A 25,195-nucleotide genomic window follows, 5' to 3' on the forward strand; every position below is an offset into this window, starting at 1 on the left:
GTCAATGACACACGAATCATACGTGTCAAACGTTACAGAAGACTGAACATATACCAATAACCACAGGACACCACTGCAGTAATTATGAGTAATGATCAAGTTATCCCTTTTAGCGACAGTCACCTAGTGTAGCTGTGAGGTAGCGCGTATGTTGATAAGGACATTGTCAAGAGCCTTCCTCAATACATACTCAGAATCAAATTGAAATGAAAACATTCAAGAGGGAAAATGCAAATACAGAGAACATTAAAATATCAACAGAGGACCAGGGCCAAGACTGAAATCCAAGAAATTCTTCCTGGAAGGCAACAGTAACCACGCAGCACAGCATATTTCTTTTTTTTTTTTTTTTTTTTTTTGCCAAATCTCCTGCAAGCCTCATATTAAACAATGATGTAACCTTAACATCACAATATGCAGAATACCCACATCACTGTGGCGTTACATCCATAATTCATTTGTTGGGAGTAAAAATATAGCAGAATGTGTTCACAGTGAATCACAGCATACAGTGGCTGATTAAATCATATATGAGATGCTTGTGAATTTACAGAGCGCGCTGTGCATCGTCTCCCAGTCAGCGCACTGTCAGCAGTTTGATTCAAACACAAATCTGACTGAAACACAAATCTGCTCCCTGTCTGGCTCAGGCACGCTTGTCGGATTTTGTAGGGTTTTTCGTGCTAAAGCAGCATTTCGCCGTAACAAATAGGCCCACTGTGTGCTGATTTGTGATACTTTATTCATAGTTCAAACACTTAGGATGTGTCTGTGTCTGTCTCCTCTGTGTAAAGAACAACATATAAGACAGATCGAAAAATAATCTTGGCACCTGATTTCACGTCGCTTGTAAAAAAAAAAAAAAAAAAAAAAACTAAGACAGGGACTGTTAATGGAGTGATTTGCCAGGTTGGCACAGTGCTGGTGGCACTGCACTTGATTGAGAGAGAACAAATTATTCATGTTAAGAGACTCAATCGATGTGTTTTTCCAATGCGTCTGCCGTTTTGATAGAAGTCAACAAGTGTGTCACCCACTGAAGTGTTTCGTAATTAATTAAACTGGGAATATTTTTATGTAGTATTTCCCCGCATATGGGACGACTTAGTGGGGGGAATCCACTTTTGCTCAATTAAAATAGAACCCGTGCAAAGAACGAACCGTATCTGTTTGTTTTCTTGGGTTCTGGGTGCTGCGCGTCTACGAAAATACCGCAGTGGAATCAATGAGACGGCGACTGAGGCGTTCGGTCTGTTTTTGGCTGCCAGATATAGTCTCAAACTCAAATCAAAGGAGTTCTTGAAACACAACACTTGGCCTCGCTTGCATCTCCATCAGCTGATTTATGTTATCTGATGCACAATCATCCCAAAGCAAAATATAATTACCCCCGACGTTTTCCTGATTGTGTTTGACTCGGTGCAAAGCAAGCCCGGAGGGAGCCGCGGAAAGACCTGTTCTGCTTTACAAGTGTGTTTCACATTATTACAGTTGTTTTAGTTCATCTCGAAAATCTAATTAGCTTGTGTGTCCGTTGGCAAGCCTTTCCTTTTTTTTATATATATATTAGAAGAAAGGCTCACAGAAGACTCCCTGGATGTTCCCCTTTAACCCCACTCCCTCACGAAACCGCTTGAGCTTCGAAAACCGCTTCCGTAATTGTCCTCCTGTCGACCCCTTTCTCCTCCCTAATGTATCCCCACTCTCACCATTTCTGTCACCCCCAACTCCCCTAAAAGAGGAACGGTAGAGAGGCCCCCCTCCAATTTCTCCACACCTCTAATAGGCACTTCCTTGCGCTACATGATCACTGGGTGTCAAGATTAAAGAATGGCTACTGCTTCCCAGGGCAGACATAGATAGGAGACAGAGAAAATAGCGCTCCATAATTACTGATAAATCGAGCACACTGCCTCCACTCCTTCCACTTCCTCCCCATCCACCTGGCCCTGATGTCAATGCGAGGGGCTGAGCGAGTTAAGCCGGGGGAAGAAAAGTTGACCACGCCAGCCACTTTTCTCTTTTTTTTGCACTGCTGATATTGCATTTAAGTTTGGAGCAATTCAGGGCCAATTGACTGACTTGGAGCTTTTATTCACCCTCCAATCGTCTCCTCTTTGAAGTGGGACTCACAGCCCTTGATTCACATAAGGCAGCTGCAGCTGGAGTACAATGGTGCCAGCTAACACTGCGTGAAACTGTACCAAACTACACTGTTGAGTTCCCCCACTATAAACAGTGCAAGTCTTGCCTCCAGTTTCTGACAGGGTTATAACCTACAGAGGATGATGGATGCACAACAGAGCAAGCATCCCTTTTTTTCACTGAACACTACACGTGTGCAGTGTAAGGGATAGCGCCTGGCGTCAGTGGTGAAGAATGGCCAGCTGGTCGGGGTCCACTCCCTCCACCAGGCAATTGCAGCAGGTTGCCAGGTGGCAACCCGCAGCCATTGTTTATTAGTAATCCCAGCAGCCTTCATGGAAACCAAAGTGGAGGCAAATGGAGTCCAACAGTGCATGAAAGCCTCTGCTGCACTGAGACTGTTTTGTTCTATCCTGTCTTATTGGAGAATTTGAATATTCAGTTGAGTCGGCAGGCAACCTGGTGGTGAAGAGGGATTACCATCACAAGAAGTCTACATATGATGTAATGAGGTTAATATAGCATGCATCATATGTGCCAGAAAGCTTCAGATTGGATGGTGTGGATGAGCTAAACCTGGCCAATGTGTGTGTAGTTTCTTAGCCTCAATCAGACTGAATTATTAGCTAGTTTCAGTTCATTCATTCAGCCTGATACAGTGTTCATGTTAGCCAGTTTGGACGTTATTTTCAGCTGATGAGAAGTCAGTTTGAGGGGCACATAACTAAGGAAATATGCTGATTTAAGAATTCTTGTTGCCCAGTCGCCAGGATATAATGTTAGCAGTTAACGTTAGGGGTGGGCGATACTGCAAATTTTGGTATCGATCCGATACCAAGTAAATACAGGGCCAGTATTGCCAATACCAATACCGATACCGATACTTTTTACTTGAAAATTCCTGATCAATTAATGATTTTGTACTTTATTTAACATATCAAATCTCTAACCTGCATGTAGCCTAAATAGGAATACTAATGTTCCTTCAACAGATACACAAAAGGGTTATTATATTCTTGAGGTAGGTTATATATCTTAATATAAGTATATATTTTTGAGTTAAAGTTACAGTGAACCTGAGTGAGCGGAGTGAGAGAGGCGAAGAGGAGCGCTGCGCTCACACAAACTCTGGGAAGAAATACAAGTGATTTGCTGAATTTATAGAAGAGAAACTACAACAAAAATATCGATCTCATCACGCTGGTATCGATCCGATACCAATACTCACCTTGGTATCGATACTATCGATATTTGGATCGATCTGCCCACCCCTAGTTAATGTTTCTGCAAACCACAGATATGTCCAAGGTCGACATTTGTAGGGGAAGGGACAGAGATGGCGTTAATACAGGCAACAAGGCTGCCAAACAGCTGACTGCGATACAACTCTTAGGATATTCCTGGCCATTTTTGTTGCATCAAATGCAGGTGTTTTTGTAGGGAGATCTGTGGGCATATCCAGTAGTTATTATGGCAACCAAAACAGGTATTTTAAGCCAATCCGCAATGTCCTCCGATCGCTAACAAAGTCATTCAAACATTCAAACAAAATGTAAAGTTGGAATGTAAAGAAACTTCCAGACTTAAACGTATCTGTGGTTTTTGCATTGACATTTAGACTCAACATACTAACATTTATTTGGGTGATTGGGTTGAATTTTCATGACGAAGCTTGATAAGAAGATGATGCCGCAGTTTTTAATCCTGCCCGCAAACACTCTGACTTGTCCCATTGTTTTTTCAAACGGTGAATCAGCCATCAAAGAGCACAATGCCAGACTCACATAAACCAGTGAACACATTGGAGATGTGGCTGGAAGTTCGGACATCTAAAACCTGTGATGTGTTGTGTGTCATAAATTGCCTAAATGCACACATGGCTGTTTGTGTAAGGACCTGTTTATCAATGCTATTCTTTATCTTGAAATAACAAAGTAGATCCAGCCGTGTAAGTGAGCTTCAAAGTTTTGACTTTGCCAAATTAACTGGGAGAGAATTCAATACAAAAACGGTCTATTCTACAGTGAAAAGCGACAAAAATCTCAAAGCATATTTCATCTTATAAATATGTTTATCTCAGTGTTAAGGACTTTCATGGGAAGAAAAAAATAATAAAATCATTAATGTGGGTGATTAAGTTCCAATCCGTCCAATTATTTTGTCCTCGTTACTTTCCAATTAAAAACTGTTTCATCATTGTGTCTATTTTTGTACAAGTTCTCTGGCCAAAGTTCCCTCTCCTCTACTTTTAAATATGCAATGCTTGATCCTCTTTTCTGACACCATGCTGACAGTTGACCTAACTCCCTTTTCCTGCAAGCTATGAGCTCTTTTACAGATTGACCCTTTTCATGCAGGATATAAAATCAAATACATTTTTAATAACACAGACGGTATTCTTTATGGGGGAAAATACTATATTTACCTCTAAAATGAGAGTGGTATCATTCAAGGACAAGGTTCTTTTTAAGTGTCCCAAGACTGTACAGTGATCTTACATTACTGGGGATTGAAAGTCACATTAAATGAATCTATTTTTCCGTACAGTCATCAATATTGTAGTACGTGGATTTCCAGCAGATTTCTTCATTAGAGATGGTCTAAGAAACCCAGTTCCATCTGCTTCAGTGGCTTTCAGTCAACATCTGCTCGCTTGTTTCATCTTCAGTGGACATTACATGCGGGATTTGTCAGGGTTCTTTTTTAGCTTTTGCTTTTTGAGATTTTTGAATCCCCGCTTGCTCCCTTTTAACTGAGAAATACTTATAAAAGTGGGGAGGTTTTCAACTTTAAGTGATCTGGAAACACAATAGCAGAGACTACAGGACACGTGAACCTTCATTCAAAGCCCATCGAGCTTTAAAAACTTCAAATCATGTATGAGCAGGCAGAAGCCCCTCGAGCTGCTGCCCCTTTTTACACATTCCAAAATGCGAATTAAAAAATGACACTCAAAATTTTGAACTTTTCTTTTATTATAAACTCAGGATTTCAATAATTTACCAAAACATGAAGAGCATTTAGAGGCCGAACAAAAAAAAAAGCATGCAGGCCTGGAAGCAAAATATAATATTTTATTTATTATATTTTAATCACATTCCTCAACCTGAGGCAAATCTATTTTATAGTCAATAATGTCCAGAACAATATTACAGCCAAGAGGTGTGAGTTTTCCTTTCAAATGCAAGTAGCCCTGAAAATCCAGCAGTGTATCGACCTCAGCTGAAGAGACGGGTCATGATGAAACAGTTCATATTTTTTAAATAAAGTAAGTAAATAAAAAAATAATTATTTCATGAATGGTAAGTAGAAATTAGTACAAGCGCGCCAGTTGAAGACGTGATACAAGGTTATGAGAGTTGCCACTGCTCCAGCCCCGAAGGCAGCGGATCACAAATATGGACGTAGCGCCAGTAAATCAATGTACTCCAGGCTACATGTGACAGGATGTAGTGCTTATGCTGTAAAACTCAGATACTCTCAGCGTAAATGCACTAATGGTTCACCCATCGGGCCATGTAGGATTGACATAAGTGAGCACGAAGGCCCTATGTTTAGAATTCTAATTAATATACACGTCTGCTGTCGTGGCAGATTTTCAGCCTCAGCCGCTCGAAAAGATGCTCAAAGCGCACACATACAGTACACAGGCAAGGTCAGGTACATAAAATCTATATGTGGGTACTTCTGTGAAAAGTGCTGTGTCAGGTCATTCATGTGCTACTTCTGGAGTCAGTGGCACAATGCCTTTTACAGCACTAAAGTTGTTGCGGAAAAAAAGAATGCCGCACTAATCAGCTGTATCTCCTGCAAATTGTGTCCACTTCGCTTCCGCGGTTGCATTTTACAGGGAACAGGTTGCTGCCTGGATTCTGTTTTCCTTTCACACATCACATCGTACTTTATTGTACTGGAAGTAAACGACACATTCACAGCCAGTGATTTTACAAGATTGATCCTATAGTATCCACTCACACAACTGAAGGAGTAAAAAGACAGTAATTAAGTTATTAGAGTGATTAAAAGGAAAGTGATTATGTTGTTTCAACAGCTATAAACTGGGATGTACGTCCATTCTTTTAATGTTGTGAAAAAGAACATCCAAATGCAAGTGCTCCACCTGGGACTGACAGATACGGAGTACGTGATATTTGTTAGTCTGACAGCATTGGCTGGTCATATTTTTGTTTTTTTTGTGTGAGTCTGTGTGTCATCATGGCAGAATCTCTTACTGGTGACACCTTTTGTGGCGGGAACTACCACAGAAGCAATTGTGAGTGTTTTACCCGGTGTTCATATATCTGTCTGTCTGTTTATATGTCTGTGGACTGATTTTTGTCAGTGGGCTGGCGTTTCTAACCTTGCAAGATACAGCCAAAAGAATTTGGAGGTGGCAGTTGAGATCAAAATGAAATGTCTGTCTGCAGACTGACTTAAATAATCATGTGTACTGAGCAGTCAGAACGTTAAGATGTTAACGGTTGTCCTGGTTGGCGTGAGCCCATCGCAAGATGGTCTCTAGTTATCTATATATTTATCTATAAAGTGCTGACCCTTTGTTTCTTCAAATGAAATTGCATAACGTTTTATCCATGCCCTCTCATACAGAAGTGTTATCTCATTGGATGTGGCCATCAGCATGATGACATCATTTGTCTTGACCTCTTTTAAAACTGTTAACAAATCAGTGTTCTAGGTATATTAGATCCTATTTTAGGATTGACAATACTGCGGTTAAAATGTGATAAGATTTAGTTAGGTTTAGAGGGAGATCACGTTTTGGGCAAAAATAAGTACTTTCTTCAGGCTAACCTCAAGATTGGGGGACCTTCATCATCATGATTAACTTTGATAAATACATGGTTAAAGCTAGGGAACGATTGTAATCATACTTTTGAAAAAATTAAGTTGACTGTTGATCTGAAACAGGAAATGGACAACGGTGAAGTCTGATGTTTTGTTGAATCCATCCACCCACACTTCCTGCCTGCACATACTTTTTCAAGCTAGTACAAGGTCACCTGACCTCCTCATTTGCTCATGTCATATTAACAACAGCTGCTAGAGGCCTTTCTCACTAGACTCAGCTGCATCCGAGAGCAATATGAGAGCAAGTGAATGAGAGTACAGCAGCACTGCAGTCCATCAGGGCAACTGAGTCGTTTAATTTAACTTGACATGTCCTCTTCTGTATTACATCAAAATAATAGATAGAAGAAGACTTCAACGATGGCAGCAGCAACATTTCAAGTGGTCAATGAGTTTTCCACAGCATGTTTCTGAGGATGTTTCACAATAAAAACCAAGAGGTTCTGGCACCACCAAAAACCTTCAGTAATTGTCACTTCACAAAGTGTTTAGGTTTTGACATAAATATTAGTTTTTTGGGGAACACTCCAAATGACTGATGGTTTAATGGGCCGTTCTTCTTGGAAGCTAGTCTCCCTTTGAGACGTAAAGTCAAGATTAAATCACAATTTCGTAAAGAGACGCATATCTGAAAGCACTTTAAACAGTTCAGTAAAGGAAAGTACATTTACATAATTTGTGCCTGCAGCTTGTAATCAGTGTCAGGGCATGTACTCATTTCACAATTACATTACAAGTGAGACCACAGATTGCAACTTATGGACTAAACAAAATCAGTGCACCAGTCTGATCCAATAGCAACAAGTCTGCAATAAGATTATATAACAAAAGCTACAGTTGTTGAGTTAATGTTATTATCCCCATAGCAGCTAAGCTAGATAAATAAATACAAATTTAATGGGACCTTGCAACATTACCTCACTCCAATGCGAGTATCTAAATCTAGTTAGTCATTTGCTGCTTCGTAGGCAGCTGCTGCCCTGAGCTGCAATATAGGTCAGTGATGCTGAGAGCCACTGGCATGAGCCAACGGTGCATTGACTCACCAGCATCACATCGGTCATGGGTCAGTCCATGAATCTACCTCCTCTCCCCAAGTGACTCCTCCACTGCTTAATTTTTCAACATTGAGACACAGTGTACGTACTGAAAATAGATTATCTCCATCCAGGCGTCATAATATGAATCCAGACAATTTGAGATGTTTTAGCAAATGTTTCTCTATTCTTAAGAAATAATTGGGGGGTATGTAAAATGTTCCGGTAGGGAGTGCTTCTTGCTTTGCAAGTCAGCACTAGGAAGATTGGAAAAGATTAAAACATTCTCTGAGGGAGGCCTAATTAAAATTTTTCTGAAAGATTATCAACCCGCGATTGTTCATATCTCAAAATGAGCTTTTTACGCAGGCAGCCACTTAGCTGACTCATAGAAATAAGTAATGCTTTTGATTAGATTTTGATTTGTTTATAAATTTTCACAGTCAGCGCAGGAGTTCAGTATTGGACAAATGTTGAATGCATTCCTTGTGAAAATGCATGCAGAAAATTAGGTTTAATATCTGTTTGTGACAAAAAACATGAAATTTGAGGATGAATGTGTTGATAGATTAGAGATTATAACTGTTTTATATAATATTATCTCAACAAAAGATGGTTATATACTATTTTTTAAGTTGCATGTGAATGTTTAAAACAAATGTACTGAAAGATCCCAAAAAAATGCATTTTCTGTTTGGGTCTTTCACCAGTCGGGAAATCTTTCTAAGAGAGAGTTAAAATCTTCATTTTCATTTTTAATGGAACAGGTGCTTGGGAATGTTTGTAGCTCTAGTGCTCTTGGAGATGACCAATAACATGACCACAATTTTGGTAATTTTTATTGCCAATCAAATTTTCTCTCACTCTCTTTAAAAGTTTATAGTTTTCTCCCTGCTACATCACACAGACAACAGAGCCAACTGCTTTCCCAGATGGGCTCATTTTTCTAAAGATTCCAGGCTTTTCAGTCCATAATGACCCAGGCCAATCATGAAAGATGAAGACTGACACAGTGCAGATAAAATGCTGCCCCCTTTTTTGTTGCAGATTGCCAGTACGGCAGAAGTCAGTGTGTAGCAAGACTTTTCAGTTATTTGTTGGCCTAAACCAGTCAACAAATTACCAATCACCTTTGACAGTGCGCCTGCCACTACCTAACACACAACTTTGTGAAGACAGAGTCAACATGCCACTGATACACTTTTGGAAACTGTTCTGTTTTTGATGAGAACACAGTTATTATCCTGAAAACCGTCAGTGGATCTGTGAGAGCTATTGTTTGCAATGTGTAGCCTTGAAATCTCTATCGGTGAAGCTGTAACTGTTGTGCAGAACCCTGCAAGCTGTGAAATACACAAAAACACTGAGCCAGAAGGCACATGGCTAGAAAGAAATCATTCTCACAAGGTGCACGGAGTGGATTGGGTCTGTATTACTGTATTGAAAGGATGGGTTTGGTTCTGCAATGCTGCAGCAATTCTCACTACAGTAATTGCCAAAAACCATGGAAATAAATTTCAGTTCAGAGCTATTGGAATGGATTTTGCTTTCACCTCTATACAACATGATGACCTGGGCACATTGCCAATGATGTTTACACACAACTAATTAAAAATGTTCATTGGCCAATGCAGGAAGTAGTGTGACATTTACACAGTAAAAGATTGTGGAGGTCGAGGTGTTAGATTAGGTGTACAAGGAAATTGTGTTAAAGTGTTTATTTGTCTAATTTAAACATGGCTACAATATTTTCTCAACATAAATCATAACATTTTAGTGACCGTACCTTAAATGTGCTTTAATTGGAGTTTTGTTGGCCACTTGATATGGAAAAATATGAAAGTAAAAACAGTGGCTTTTCCACTTGTATAATGTGCGTTCAATATTCCGTCTCTAAGCTCCGTTTTGGTCTCCACCAACTCCTGAAGGCAATGTCTAGCTATTTAACTGCCAAATGCGCCACTATGTTTACCACCTGCTAAAAACCGTCTGTGATGATGCATCTGTGAGCCACAGGGATGATTGAGTTTATAGTCAAGTTGCAGACCAACGTTGCCAGGTGTACCATCATTAGTGTATTTGTACAATAACTTTGCCCTCTGTAAGATTAAGATTAAGATTAATAATGCCAAAAATGCCATAAATGTACATTAAAATGTATAGTTATTTGAATTTAGAAGCTGGTTTTAGCCTCCTTTCTGTCATTTCCTGCCAATAATGCTTGACGTAAGCTTCAACAGTGGCAGACTCAGGATGTTTGAGGGGCAGCCCTGAGCCCCGGAGAGCTGAAGGAGCTAACAGCAGAGATACCGTGGGTGATTATTCTCTGTGGGTTCATCACTCCTGGCAGCCCCTTTAGCATTGCTGTTATAGAGATATTGATTAAAGCAGATGAAACGATACCTTAATTATGCATCAGCTGCCACAAGTGGATATTTTAGAATGTAGCACTGAAAAACAAACATATCCTAGACGGTATGTGCTGTGCTTGTCTGTTATATTGAACATAGTCTACACAGCATCATATTTGTCCCAAAAATGTATTTATACCATGGCTCCAGCACAAAATTACCAAATGAATGAAGGTGAGAAAGAAAAACCTCCACAGCAAAATTGCCAATTGCAAAACTATGGTTACAACTGCATTCCATCTCCATACAAATTGAGCCCCCTAAGATATTTTGCCACTGAGAGGACTGCTTCCTGTTTAAAATACCTCGGACACAACTTCCAGACCGGGGCAGATCAAATTATAGTGCTGCAGGCAACATGGGAGGCAACAGTGAAGCAAATTACGTTAACGGTTCGACGTTGTAATCGCCGGCCAGTGCAGCCCTCCATTGTTCAGTGATGTGAGAGACCACAGCACATCAAAACACACTCTCCCTCTCCTCGCTCGCAGTAACACGGGGCAGGAACATTCAAATGGATGTACAGCCAGAGCCAGTAAAGACCAAGGCAGTGTCAAGCAAGATAAATTACCGTAGTTATGACTGTGTTGTCAGAGTTATCATATTTTTTAAGGAGTAATAACTGAGCTCCCTGGCAGTGCTTAATGACTCAGAGGGTCAGGTTTGTAAAGGCTCAATTTAGCATCGCTTGTCTTCTCCTTCTGTCTCCTACCTGGCAGCCAGCAAATGTTAGGTCACGATGCATAGTTTGCAGAGGATTGTGGGTGTGAAATTCAAGGTCTACTTTTTGCATAATTGAAAGCAGAAGACATCAGTATGTATGGGGGGGAACTGGTTTTACTGACAAACATTCAGCAAACCACTGCTTATACATAACTAGACACAAGAGCAAGGTTATCAGTGGGTAATGTTTTGACATTGCAAGATTTATAATTCCAGAACACTGCCTGCTAAATGTTTTTAGATTGTTGTTGAATGTTTTTTTTTTTTTTACATATCATTCACATCCATCAGCAGTCAGAAAGTAAGTTACAACAGGCTTTGCTTTCAGGAAATGAGAGTGCGTATAAATATATGTGTATATATATATATATATATATATATATATATATATATATAGATAGATATATATATATATATATATATATATATATATATATATATATATATATATATATATATATATAGATATATATATATATATATACACATATATATTTCTATGTATTTATTTATTTATTTTAGATTTTTTTTGATTGTGTGATTTAAATGGTGCTCATGTTCACAGACAAACATTCATACTGTTGAGTCCTGCTGTGAAGGCAGAGAAAATAGGGAGATACAGAGAGAGAGAGACCGGACAAAGGCCACTGCATTCTGCCTGGATCGAATGCCCAAATAGTCTTTTTTTAACAATCAAATCATCGCCGTTTGAGGTTGTTGAAGGATTTTCTAAGCCTGCTTTTTAAAGCTCCCCCGAGGCTTCACACGAAATTCTGCGCCGCCAAGTAGCTGACAAAGACGCAGAAGAGAAGCAGATCTAACTATGAATCTCAAAATGGTCCTTCACCAAACTAAGGCTGACTTCTTTGAGTGTAAGTCAGTTTGCCGTACATGAGCATAAGAGGGTGGCGCTCCACATAAAGTGTTCAGATGAAGGGCCATTGTGGAAAAAAAAGTCAAACAAAATTCCCTTCTGGAATTGTTAATCAAGGCTTAACACGGTTTAAATTTTATGGTGCGCAAGAATGCAATTAACCACTTGTGATCAGCCACCAACCCTTTAATTATGAGCCTGTGGGGTGAAAATTCTTATTTTATTTCTTTTCTTTTTTTCCCCCTCTTTGCACATCATACTCTACAAGCGCAGTTAGTCCTACACCGTCTTCCGGGACTGATAGCAGCAGTGCATAGGTCAGACAGCCTCTAGTGGAGGTCAACTGGTTCAGCTGCCTCTCCCAAGCTCACCAGCATTTTTCTGTGAGATTTTGTCACATGTCATTACGTGACCCTGTTGTTTGTTTCCAATAAAAACAGATTTTTTAGTTTTTTCTCTCCAACCTCTTGGGAGGCAGCCTTCTGGCCACTACAGCTGCAGCCAGCACCCACATAAAAACAATGCCAATGCAAGAATACAAAGAGAGAGAGAAACAGAGAGAGGGAGAGAGAGAGCGATGGCGAGCTCTGCCAGAACAAGACTGTTCTTTGTCTACCGTGAGGACAGATTGCACATAATATCCTTATCTATGCTCAAGGTGCTATATGGGGAGTCGTTTGTATGCAAGAGGTGAATCCTATCGGCCATTCCTTATAATTATGTTTATGGCAGTTTATATCCGCACCTTTGAGGAATCACTTTGCAGACAATTCATCAGCGAGTTGCACTGCCAAGGTCTGTAAAAAGGGCCTCTGCTTGCTGCTGAATGTTCTCTTTTTCCAGTCCTTGAAAGCATCATCTACAGTGGGTCATCTCAAGCCATGACACAAATATAGCTTTAAGCCACTGCTGGCATTTTCATTTTGGCAATGTGATGAGGAACGCTTTTCCCTCTGAAAATGATTACATGTTGCCAGCGTTTTGCCATTGAAAAGGCCACCAGATTGAATGAGGCATACTGAATAAGGCGGCTTTTCTCCTGCAATTTCCGCTGCCAGCGCAATTTTCTGCACTGCATTTGGAGAAGAGGGAACAATGTCGCAGGATGTACTGACTAGCTGTCAATATATTGTCATTTATTTTTTAACATTGAAGCTCAAAATGTACAATTCACGCATAGTGTGCAGGGTTATCTAGAGAAGGATGACGCACACACATTTTTCAAACTTGCTCCTAAAGGGCAATATTTGCGATACTAATGAGTTAATAATACAAACTCAGAAACATGTGTGATAAACAAGCTGTTCTCAGAGGAAAATAGGGTCTCAAGAACACTGTTTCAAGCTAGAAAGGTGGCAGGGTCCGGGAAATACAAAGGCACATTTCACTATGAGATTGTGTTGACCTCTAAAGGTGCACTATGTAGTTTTGAAGAAACTTTAATCAGAAGAGAAAATCTTCACTGGCTGTTTTTTTTTTGTGCCTAAACAAATTGAATAAACAAATGCTCGTCGTTTCTAAAGGCCGACACTGTTTTACTTTGTTTCTATGTGGCAGACCCTGCCACCTTTCTGGCTTCAAACATTATTTTCCTCCGAGAACAGCTTGTTTATTCAGTTGTGTTAAGATATAAAAAAATAAATAAAAAAATCTTAGTTCGTATTTTTTCCTCATTAATGTTGTAAATCTTGAAATTCTAAGTTTGAGTTTCTTCTCAAAAACTACACAGTGCCTCTTTGAGTTCAATTTGTCAATCCACTTAGTTCGGTCAGGAAAACAAAGAGATGTTGTTTATCTTTATTGTTTGTCAAATGGAGATCTTTCTCTTCTGGTTATCCTATGATGTCTTCCCTGAAACTACACAGTGCACCTTTAAAGGCCATCATTTCCATTCAAATCTTGCAATTGGTCATCGCGCCTCTCGTTCAATGTTGACATGGAGACTGATTAACTTCATAATCACAAATGCATAAAAGGCTTTTTTTTTTTCTTGGGGTTTTTTGTTCATTCTGCATGAATGTGCAGAATTAACAGACAAAAGGGAGACAAGATGAAAAAAACAAAACAAGCACTGCAGTCAGTGGCAGTCACTGGAAGTGCAAGATAAATGCTTCCGGACCAATTTCAAGCAGGAGCCACTTCTCTAATTTCATAGAGTTGGTATCAGTCTCATACACAGTTATCTTGCCTTGAGCCACATAATGACACCTAGTGTAAAAGAGCATGAGCTCCCCTCGCAGTTAGTCAGTGGAACAGCAATCAAAGCAACTTGAGGGGAGCGCACGGAACGACAACTTTGCCTCACTGATGGTGACACAGACACGCGCGCGCGCGCGCACACACACACACACACACAAACACGCACGCACACACTGGGAAACAAGTACATGTATGTGCTCGCTTGCGCGCACGCATGTGCTCGGAGCCCCGTGCAACACAGTACCGGGCACGTAGACATAAACACAGATCCAGAGGACTATCTGCTTTCACAGAATTCATTACGAGCAGTAATTCATCCACAACATGGACATCACAAAAAAACAGATGATAACAGGAACCGAAACTCATATCCCATGTCCGATATCCAGGCTGAGCACTTTTTTGTTAATGCATCATGCAGGCTTCCGGGGCTGAATTGATCAACGTGGATGTAAGGTAAAGAAAAAAAAACAAAAAAAAACGGAATTAGCTCTGGATACAAATACTGATGTCGGCTGCACAGTGCTACAGGCCTGCAGAAAACACCTTCCACTCTCAGTGTTGCCCCTGTAGTGCGATTCACTGAAGCCGCGGCGGGTCTGCGTAATATGCCCCCCCCTAAAAAAAAAACCTTGAGAATCATTTGTCCCCCCCCCCCCCCCCCCCCCCCCCCCCCCCCCCCCAACACACACCACCACCACCACTACACCACCGCCACCTCTCCGTCTCCCTCCAATGTTTTCCGGCTCCTCTGCGCCCGCACTTCTGCAGCATCAACCCCGGGAAAGATGTGCCGCCTCAGAGAGAGCTGCACATGATGGAGAGGATAACTCATTAGCATACTGTTTGGACGTGATTGGGCTTTTTTATTTTATTTTTTATTTTTTTAAGGCGCGTGCGTGTTGTTATTATTATTATTTTAATTATTAAAAAAATAATAATAATTAATAGCTTCAAACGCTCCCGTCGACATTCACAGTCCCGGGCGGAGCTTGAGAGGACCCGCACACCGATTTTTTTCTCTTTTTTTTTTTCTTCCAAAAGGTGTAGCTCCACGGTGAGATAAACATTACCGCCCCCCCCCCCAAACACACACCACCACCACCATCGAAAAGGACACCACCGGCCAACACAGTAACATGCTGACATCGCCATAATTGCGCCCACATTATAGCCCCTGCCTACCTCTCCCCCCCACCCGGCCACTACCTCGTGGTCAGTGATGGACAGAGAGGAATGAAAGAGAGAAAAAAAACGCACGTATTACAACCCCATCGCGTGTAAATGCCAGGCATCCACGATCCCGGGATGGACCGCACTCACCTAAACCTGACTCTCCCCTCTTCGCTGTATCTGCGGTCCGAGATGTGTTAGTTCTCCGGCCAACAACTTCTGCTGGAGCGTATGTATCCAGTGCTCATGCTGCTGCTGGTGGTGGCGGTGGTGGTGGCTCGGTCGGCGGTGTTGGATTGCGGATGATTTGGCAATCCTTTTCATGCTCAAGGGAAAGAAAGAATCCTCCGTTTCGGCGCGGTCTCGGGCATTGGCGCGCGGAGGAATAAAAAGTGATGAAGTCCGTCAAGGGAAGGAGAAGAAGGAGGGGGGAGAGAAAAAGAGGGGAGCTCTGGATGCGAGATTTATGCCGACGTGTTTGAAACTGTTCTGCTCCTCTCCCTCTCCCTCTCCTCTTTTTTTCTCTCTGTCTCTCTCTCTCTCTCACACACTCTCTCTCTCTTTCTCTCTGTCTCTCTCACCGTAGGAGCCGTTCGCGGGCGGAGAGGTGTGGGATGGATATCTAGGAAGGGAGGCTGGGACGCACAGACTGAGGGCGAGAAAAGGGGGAGGTACAAAGAATACAGTCTCATATTGTAGAGGACGGTCATGGCAGACAGTGAGGGGTGGGTCTGGACCGTGTGTGAGGCGAGAAAAAGGCGAAAAAGGGTGGATGAGGATAAGGAGCCGTGTCGTGACTTTTTCCTCTGCTCCTAGGTGCACATTTACATCCACACCTATGAGCTTGATCACCAATCAATGGGGGACGGGGGATGTTGAAATTGGGAAGGGGTTAGGATCAGACAGCTGTTTGATTTGATAGACAAGAGGGGTGCTTACTTAGACGACTGAAAAGCAACAAAGTGAGAAGGCGGTGAGTTGCACAGAGAGGCGCCACATTATGCCACGTGTAGGCTGTGTACTTTGCATAAAGTCCAACGTGACTCCATGACTGTGTTAATGTAAACTTGGAATGACTCGCCTGTAAAAGTCTCCTTGCTGAAGATCACCCAGAGGGCCAGGCTGCGTGGAGTCTGTTCAACTTTACCTAAAAGTGAATCACCGAGTTCTTAAACCACAATTTAAACGTGTGTTTCCATTAGTTTCTGTCCACGGTGCTGAAAACATGATTTAAAGGGAAAGTCTAGTAGTTTCTGTCCATGGTGATGAAACAGTAATTTAATAGTTGGTTTCCAGCAGTTGCTGTCCATTGTTTCGAACCAGGATTTAGTAGTTAATTCTGGTGGTTGCTGTCCACGGTGCTGAAACATGATTTCATAGTTAAATGTATGAGTTTCTGTCTATGGCAATGAAACATGAATTTATAGTTGGTTTCCAGTAGTTACTGTCCATGGTGATGAAACATGATTCAGTAGTTAATTCTGGGGGTTGCTGTCCATGGTGCTGAAACATGATGTAATAGTTATTTCTAGTAGTTGCTTTACATGGTGTTGAAACATGATTTGAGAGTAAAGTCTAGTAGTTGCTGGCCATGTGCTGAAACAGGATTTCTCAGTTTATCTGTCCATGGTGTTAAAACACGACTGAGGAGTTAATCTTGGGAGTTGCTGAATATGGTGCTAGAGGATCTGTCCTTGGTGCTTTTACAGAGCCTCAAGCTCCTATGGTATTTACATAGACGTTATGTCAATCAACAGTGTAGGTCATTGTGACGTAACATAAATGGTGCACATACCTTGTTGATTAACTGGCAGAACTTCCTCATTAGAAGTTTTCATTCAACAGTTACAGGTGAATAACACATGGTTCAGTTTAAGGTTAATTTATATTTTTCAGTTGTCTCAATTTGACAGATTTAAGACGAATACATATCTAGACTGGCACATACTCCGACTAGGACCCAACAGTGCCCTTTAGTTTAATCATGCTTACTCCAATATTAAACGCTCTAGCCCTGTATTACTCACTAAATTATTACTCTAAATTTTGTATTACTCTAAAAACAGTCCATAACTGCTTAATTTCTGATAGTCTCATCTGTGACAGCCATGGGAAAAGAAAAAAGTGCAGATGGAACCATAGCGCCCGTTGTGTTGTGGAAAAATAATAGATTTTTACCAGCTTCCTAAAAAAAAATTTTATCTTAAAGATCCATGCATTATTACCCGAGAAATCAATTAAAATGAAAAAAATTATCCAGACCAAAAGTTAATGGGGTCTAATGTGGTCCAAAACCCCTCCTCATCCAAGTTTTGTGGAAATCTGCTCAGTACTTTTTGCATAATCCTGCTTAAAATAACATCAGATTTTAAAAAAACATTTAGAGCCAATTGTGAAAAAATTTTTTAACTTAAAAATGCTGAGAATACATATTCATATACATTACACATAAAAAACACCTGAAGCTAATGTGTTCCATGTATGTGTGTCTGTGCTCAACATTGATCAGCATCCCTCCAGCATTGTGCTCGGGCTGCAGTTGTTTCTTTGATCTTATACATGATACCCATGTATTATTAACTAATAATACTTGATCATTATAATGACACAGAGGTGCACATGCAAGTTATATGAATACCTGGCATAATTTCAGCAATTTATGGATCCCACATTAATTATTTATTTGTAGCTTAATGACATGCATGTTAATAGCTTGTTAGTCATTACAAACCACTCGCTTTATGGAGGATGCAGAGCTATGCCAGGTGGGAATATGTCAGTGTTTCCTCTCTCAGTTGCAGTTTTAAATAACTTAAATCCATATAAATCAAAGCAGAAAACCAGAAGCATTAGTGAAGCCCCAGTAACTTCAATTTTTGTGGGAGGAAAATGACATCACTGTCATCACTCTAAAGTGAAGTCTAACTCAGAGCCCACACACTGTGTTTGGGCACTGTTTATTACTATTGTTTACTTACTACAGTTTACCTTTTGTAAATGCTTTATAATGCAACACATCATTCTGAAAGTGGTATTTTGCATTTTAAATGCCATCTGAACATCTTAACAGGCTGTATGTTTGGTTGTTTCTTGTGTCTTTTTTGGTGTTTTAACTTGAGCTTAACAATAAATTACAATTACTAATATGACTGCTACTACTAATAGGAGTAATAGTAATAATAACAATAATAATAATAATAATAACATAATACAACCACAGTAAGTTAGTGACTTCCAGATATAGATAGATTTTTAGGTGTGTGTGTGTTTTAGACTATGAGTGTTTAAACCCTTGACTAATCTATTGCATCCACCTTGGCATGTAAAATTACGGATATGAGCCCACGCCTTCACTCGCTATTAAATAATTGCTTGACAACTTGTGTAACAGATCCACAGGTAATTATATATCCCTCTTAGTTTAATCTCAGTACCACCTGCTTCTTTCTTTGATATCACATACCTGGGATACTACACTCCACAGCTGTGCTGTATTACAGAGCCTCAATAAAATATATGGATGAAAGCTCGGCTCAATATCAAGCTGGTAGCGTTGCAGCTGAAGGTTTGCCTCAAACCATTTTCGGTCAGGTTAACGAATGTAGCTTAAAATATAAGGCTCCTCCTGGGCAGTTTAAAAGTTATGAAGTTTGAAAGTTGTGCTAGTTTGGAGGCATCATGCTGAATAAGTAATACAACATAGTATGTCCCTGAAGAAATGATGGGTGGGATTGTATTAGTTTGATTTAGTCTAACTCACCAATGTCTTTGTCACATTCAGGTTTGCTACCTTTGTCTACCAAAATTCACATAATTGGTTTGATGCTGCTAGCTGCATGCTGTTGTAACTTTTAATCAGGAAACAATGTTTCAGTACCCTCATGAGGTTATCTTAACACATCATCATACTTAAGCAAGTGAATTGATCTGTTGTCAGCATCTCTCAAAATGACATATACCCACTTTCCCCGCATGCAACACTTACTGGACCTTTGTCGTACAGTCACAAATTGATTAGGTTTAGATAAGAAAACACTTCATTAGGTTTAAGCAAGAAAACGACTTAACTAGGTTTAGGCAAGAAAATACTTGATCATTGATTGACTGAAATCTTTATTTTTTTAATTTTTTTTTACAGACATGCAAATGTGTATATTTTTTAACCAAATATGTCCTGCAAAATATAATTTAATGTATCTACCATTGTCTTACATATTATAGCTTATATATTGATTCATTTTAGTTTTCTATAAACATGTACTATTCCAATAATTAGTGATATATCGTATAATGATTCAAGTATTTATTCACCAGCATCCACTTACCCCTCTCCCCTTAGACTTATATTCATACATACACAAATACATTTACATTTTACAAACAATTTGCTTGTTCTTGTGAAGAGAGGCTTGTTATTTTATGAGAATTCCATCGACACTTGGTCTTATCCTCCACACCTGTTAATCCACAGGTGTGCAGAATGTTGGCTCTGTAGCTAATGGGTTTTAGAAATTCAATGCCGGGCCCTGATGAAAAGCACATGCTGCATAATAGAGTTTTATGGACTCCAGTACACCCCAATGTATTATCTGACATCACAAGACATCAAAGTTACCTGAATGGAATTCTCTGAATACCTCTAATTTGTCATATTTGACAGCACCCAGTGGTTATTTTATGTTTATTTCAAATCTTAATTGTAGCTCAAAGTCTGAGCATGAAGGAAAAGACAACTTGTGAATTGATTTCGACACCACTGTATCCATTGTGGTCAACGACTGCTTTGTAACTCACTAGCTCTCCAATGGTCCACTTGCAGTTGAGTGTTTGAAGCATCCACCGACGGGCAAAGACCCTGGCAGGACCGGCATTGCAGAAGAGAACTCAATGAGGCTAAATGGATAAATGGGGCCATTATAGAGTCATTAGCCTGGAAGTGGTGGTGACACGTGACAAGTTGCCTCCGCGACAGTCGGCATAAAATACTCCAGGGATCATTGAAAGTCGTTACATCCCATAATTCTATTGGTCGTAGTTTTTGATTTAAAACTTCCCTTCAACTTGGTTAATTAGTATGTTCTGAGATTTACTGTTGCAGAGTGATCGGGAGGTCTCTCAATACATTCGACATGGATTTTAACATTTGATCACTCTGCGTTGTTCTCCTCATCTACAGACATATTACACAACACCGTCAAACCATTCTCAAGTCACTGTCAGCCTGTCTATGATACACGAGCCACAAAGGACAGGCTGAATTATCAGAGAGACTGAGAATGTCAGCCGAGGCTTCATCATACACACCAAAGCTAGCATTTTTCCACATGTTACAGAAGGACTAAGAGAAAGAACTATCTCTGTTATGTTTAAGTTGGCCATGAATGCCATATGTCATCAGTACCACTGTTGCACTGCACTTGCCTGTCTGGAGCAGCTTGTATCACCGTGTGTGTGTGTGTGTGTGTGTGTGTGTGTGTGTGTGTGTGTGTGTGTGTGTGTGTGTGTGTGTGTGTGTGTGTGTGGGCTGATGACAGGCAGAGTGTTAGGTGGGATATATATATCAAAATATCCCAAACCCCCCAGAGGGGATGTGGCAGTGAGGAAATGTTGGCAAACCAAAAAGAAAGGAGAGGATTAAAAAAAGGGGCAAACAGACTTGGAAGAAAAAAATTTAAAAACTGAAAAACTGGCAAGAAAGGAAGGCTTGTTAATTATTTGAAGAATGTGATTTGAATGTTTACAACAGGATCACACAAAAAAGTGGGTATTCCGAGGCCACCAAACCCCCTTCTGAACAGGCAAATACAGACCAAGAGCTCACATCCTCCATTTTGATTGTTTGTGCTCGTCGATTGTTGGACAGAGAACCGCTGAGCAAACATTCTCCTTGGGCCATTTGGCACCGCAGGTATTAGAGATAAAATGAGGTGCTCTGTTGTTCTAATTCTACATCACCTTTCAGACAAATAAATTCAGGGAACGTGTTCCCACGGGCAGAGCTGACAAGATGGCAGTTTAACAGATACACGGAGGCCTTATTGGTGAATTTGGATGAAGGTTCAAATCAAACACCCGGAGCCCAACCTGAAGTAGAATCGACTGCTATTTTCTGCATGTCCTGCTCGGAGTATGGGGTTCTAACTATTTTGGAAAAATGTGTGAATGCCTCCGAGACAGACTTTCAGGAGGTTTGCCCATTCTCCCCTTGCTGCCAAAACTCTGACAAATTGTCTTACAAAAAGCTAGTCAGCTGTAGCAAATTGAACAGCATCCCAATCGGCAGAATAACTGTGGGCAAAGTTTCTGCACGACCACAAATAAGCTAAAACTTTACAACTTACAACTTTTTATTTCTTAAGGTTCAGTTTTCAATGTTTATCTTTTCACAATGTCATGCTTATGCTCTGGCTAGATTTAGGCACAAAAGTATCTGTTGTGGTCACTATAAATATAGGTTGTGATGCCCAGAGGTCCTGTTAAAAACATCTGGTTTTGTTGCCACCAACATGGTTGCAGACTTCCCACCAAAAATATATATTTTTTGACCCCACAAACACGGATGGAAGTTGTCTTGAAGTCTCCTTGGAAAATATCCAGTGATGTCCCGTTTACAATCGTTGGAACTCCACAGTCCCTTGTAAAATATTCAAGGTGGTTTCGCACTTACAATTGATGAAAAGCACCACTTTCTCCCACCTCCCAACATGACCTAGTGAGCACCAACTTCCATTTCAACCATCTTTTTGCCCTCTCTCTCTATCTGTGTAACCATTCTGATAATTTGATCATTTGTATTTTAAAATGAAAGACTTGATTAATGTGAAGGTATTTCTCCAAAGACATTTTGCAATGGTGCAATGTAATCAATCAATTGAAATGTTGGCAGTTCAGTCCCGGGAAAATTTAAATTAAAATTGCTTCAAAAACGCCTTTCATCAACTGTAATCTGTAAGTAAGAGCATATCATCATTTTGGAACCTTACTACAAATGTTCACTGGGGAATGCCAGGAAACAAACATGTAATATGAATGTGACATGACATAATATAGTACGTAGCCTAACAGCACGAGATTGACAAACTTGAATGTATCTGGCTTGTAGAAATGTTAGCTACCAACATTTTCCCCCGGCGAATGGGCTGTAAACAGTTTTAAACTTCATCTGCAAATATCACCATCGGTCAGTTTATATGCAAAACAGTGTGCTCCTTCTTCTTCAGCACCAGTGCTAACAAACACTGTTTGTGTTTTGTTTGTAAGCAACCACTACCATTAACAATGTCTCTCAGTGTCCCAGCCTGTCACCTCTGAAGGACTGGAGACTAAAAAAAATCTTGTTTTTTTTTTTACTGTAAAAGGAAACCTTCAGTGATTACAGTTGGATTAGGATTATTTGTGGAATACATTAAAGTTTCTCATACACAGAACTAAAACTGATGTGTTATTTGACATTAAGGTTTTGGATAAATGTACAAACATACAGATACATGTGATAGGACTACTTGGAAACAGTGTGAATCCCCCAGAAATGAAGAACTTTGGCAAGGAATAAGATCAAATTGTACACCTCATCTACTTTTTATCATGAAGATAATTATTATTATAATTATTATTATTTTTAAAGCTGTACCATGCTGTAGTGTTTTACAGTACACACTAAAAAATGTTGGGTTATTTTAACCCAACTATTGGGTCAGAGACGCGATAAATTGCGCAACCCAACAGTTGGGTTAAAAATAACCCAACATTGTAGTTAAGCATAACCCAACTTTTGGGTTAAATACTCAACCCAAAAGTTGGGTCGAAAAAAATAACCCAACCTGTTGGGTTAAAATAACCCAAAAAATGGGTTCGTCCTTATTCAACCCAGCAATTGGGTTAAAATTGGGTTATTTTTTAACCCAACTGTTTTTAGTGTGTAGTATCACCTTATTAGCACAGGGGTGTAACTGTGCAAGGCATGGTAAGAACCTAATTTATGTGCACCTACCTCCCGAATAACTTCTCTTAAGGAGACTTAAGGAGCAATATGCTGACATGCATGCCATGCAGCAGCTCGTTATTGGCGAGCATGTGTCCCTTTATGTCAAATATGATCAAGGTTTGTAACTCACAGGCTTCTGGTAAAGTAAAAATACTTTTTAACACTGTGCAGATTTGACTCCATTATCCACATAACTGTAATAATTGTGCCACATTCAGCAACCAGCCCAGACACAATACCCTAACAGGAGCTAAATTTACCTGGACTGTAATGATCTCACATCTACCTGCTCGTTTGAAGCCATCGGCTGAATCTTCCTCCTAGCTGCCCAGAAGACTGTTAGCGCTCGCTAGATTGACAACCTACTAATGGCTGATCTCTAAGGCTTAGGCCACAGAGATGGTTCTACCTGGTGTTAGTACACGCTGTTGCGGAGGCCTGTCACACTGTACCCAGACCTCTCTCTGCCAGGGCTACGAAGGAGAAGACAGATGTCCAAATAGCCAGCAGGTCCATCATTCATGAGGATTTTTTCTCCTGCAGGGCGAGGGGAGGGAGGGTCAAGAGGGAGAAACACAGATGAATGAAGATGACACCATTCTAGCCTCGCTGCTGCTCTAATGAAAAAACAAACTCATTTTCAGGAAGTTTTCTGGGTAATAAGACAGTCAGCCAGGCAGATCCACACGGCAACTTTTTAAAAGTGATACTTTAGTATCGAGGCCACCTCATGAGTCTCATACTTTATGCCCAAAAGTCCTCTCCTGAGTGGGGAAACAAACATTTAATTGTGAGAACACTTGAACATGCTATGGTGAAATGTGTCAGTGTATTTGCTGACCAAACATAATACAGGAAAGTGTTTTGCGATTACTGCAAAGACAGAAAAATGACAGAGAGAGACAAGGAGTCAACAAAATATGTCATTGTTTGTGCTCTCATGAGCGATGCAAACGTTATCTGATGTGACGGCCCTGTTGGCAGGGCAACATCCCACATCCTCCGAGAAAAAAGTCTGTGTCGTAGAATAAATCACTCTTGTGATGTGACTGCTGTCTGGTTAAGAGCTGATTTACTGAGGCTTCAGCTCAAATAACACTTGGTTAGCATTAGGAAACATTAAATTGACTTTGCTTAAGATGGTAGTGTTTTGTTGTCATGGGGACAATCAGTGATGGAATGTACCTAATTTGCTCGAGTCCTGTACTGAAGAACAGTTTTTGGATATTTGTACTTCACTCTATTATTTCCATGCTCATTCATTTTAGAAGCAAATACGGTCCTTTTTTTCTCTACTATATTTTATTTAAAAAATTAATTACTAGTTATTTTACAGACTACAAAGTAGGCCAAACACATTTTTACATTAATTTGTTTTTATCAGCAATTGGACAAAAATGGATTAAAAAAATTTACAATTATTAACCCGATGCATACAATACGTTCATGTAAATATTAGCACAATTAACCTTTAATTTTGCTTATAAATTAAGTACATTTAATAGCAGATTTTTACTCGAGTACTTTTCATATGATTGACTTATGTTAAAAGTAATAATAGTAATATTAACCCAATATCTTTACTTTTAGTATGTATGACATAAGTACGACTTTTAGACCCATATGACTGGCGACAATAATAATAAACCTGGCTGAGGCTCTGGAGCAATTGGGGTGATGCTAAAAAAAAAAAAAAAAGCAAAAAAAGCAAGCACTTTTGATGGAAATAACAGCTGTGTTCAGCGCTCAAATTTTGTTAACCCATCCATGAACCATGACC

At 40.1% G+C, this 25,195-nt stretch overlaps 1 protein-coding gene across 1 annotated transcript in view; it reads right to left on the reverse strand.

Moving 5' to 3' along the window:
• Positions 1-16,097, reverse strand: part of brinp1 (bone morphogenetic protein/retinoic acid inducible neural-specific 1) — a 129,437-nt gene extending 113,340 nt beyond the window's left edge. The window contains exon 1 of the mRNA XM_030435569.1: positions 15,582-16,097. The gene's annotated coding sequence lies outside the window, so the exon portion shown is untranslated. The remainder of the gene's footprint in view (positions 1-15,581) is intronic.
• Positions 16,098-25,195: the final 9,098 nt, after the last annotated feature.

The sequence above is a fragment of the Sparus aurata genome, chromosome 12 (assembly GCF_900880675.1).
Source record: "Sparus aurata chromosome 12, fSpaAur1.1, whole genome shotgun sequence".
Classification (NCBI taxonomy): Eukaryota; Metazoa; Chordata; class Actinopteri; order Spariformes; family Sparidae; genus Sparus; species Sparus aurata.